Below are 1,214 nucleotides of genomic sequence, written 5' to 3' on the forward strand. Positions count from 1 at the left end.
TCCCAAAGGGCTGGGATTATAGGCATGAGCCACCACACCCTGAAGGCTTATATTATTGTTCAAGGATGTATCCCTCCTGATGGTATGCTCTTGGTGATTATTTTGAGAGTCTGGGCTCTCACCATGTGTGCAATTCAGAGCCCAGGGAACTCCCTGATTCTCTATTCTTGTCTCTCATTCTTTCCTCCTCTCAGTCTTCTCACAACTCCCTGAGCAAATACTCAGAACAGTCCTCATTAGGAGATTGTAACTTTGTCAGACTAATTTAGGACTAGTATGTAACTTTCTTTTTAATTATTAACCAGGAAAAAATTTACAGTTAAAATTGTGGTAAAGTTTCTGATAAGGTGATATATAATGGTTGAATCAAGCTGTAAGCAATTGAAAACCTGACCATAAGGCTTACATAAGTCTGAAGTCAGCAGTTGCTCATGTTGCTTTAATGGCTCAGCATTGTTGGGGCCTATGAATTTGTGATTTGCTTGGCCTTTCGTGGTCTTGAGACAGCTATTGCAGCTCCAGCCTTCTACCTACATTCAAGGAAGAAGGAAAAAGACCAAGGAAAAAGCTTTCTTATTAGTGATTCCAGCAAGTCATTTCCAATGTCCCAAGGGCCAAAATTGGGCCATATGGTTGGTCACCTCTAGTTGTTTTCATCTTTTGGCCTCTGTAATGAAAGGCAAGGAGGGAGTAGGGATTTGGGAATGGCTTTTTGAGTAGCCAGTTAACATCTGTCAGTTACATGATTACATTCATTTTATATAAAAATTGTGTTCATTTGACTTCAATGTGATGTTCAGCACATAGGTGCTTTATTATTACGTAATATTTTACTGGGTATTGTGGAGAACAAAAGGACTAAAAATAGTAAAGATAATTTTAAATTTAGTTGTGAAGGTGAGCTTTTGATAATGCAAAGTGAAACTTGGCTTGAACCGTGGAACCTTGGGCAAGTTATTAAATTTATAAGCCTCTATTTTCTCATCTGTAAAATGGAATTAATAATATTTGACTTTTAGGGTAATTGTGAAATATGGAGGAGATAATTTATGTAACATACCTAATACTATGCCTGTTACATTGGAAGTGCTACAATGGAAGATATTTTAATTGTTTGGTTTATGAACATGGGGGTAGAGTGAGAGAGCATAGACTTTAAGGTAGACAGATGATATTTGATTCCTAGTTACACTACATAGTTGTGTGTTTTCAGG

The sequence above is a fragment of the Sapajus apella genome, unplaced genomic scaffold (assembly GCF_009761245.1).
Source record: "Sapajus apella isolate SASKATOON/1434 unplaced genomic scaffold, GSC_monkey_1.0 scaffold650, whole genome shotgun sequence".
Classification (NCBI taxonomy): domain Eukaryota; kingdom Metazoa; phylum Chordata; class Mammalia; order Primates; family Cebidae; genus Sapajus; species Sapajus apella.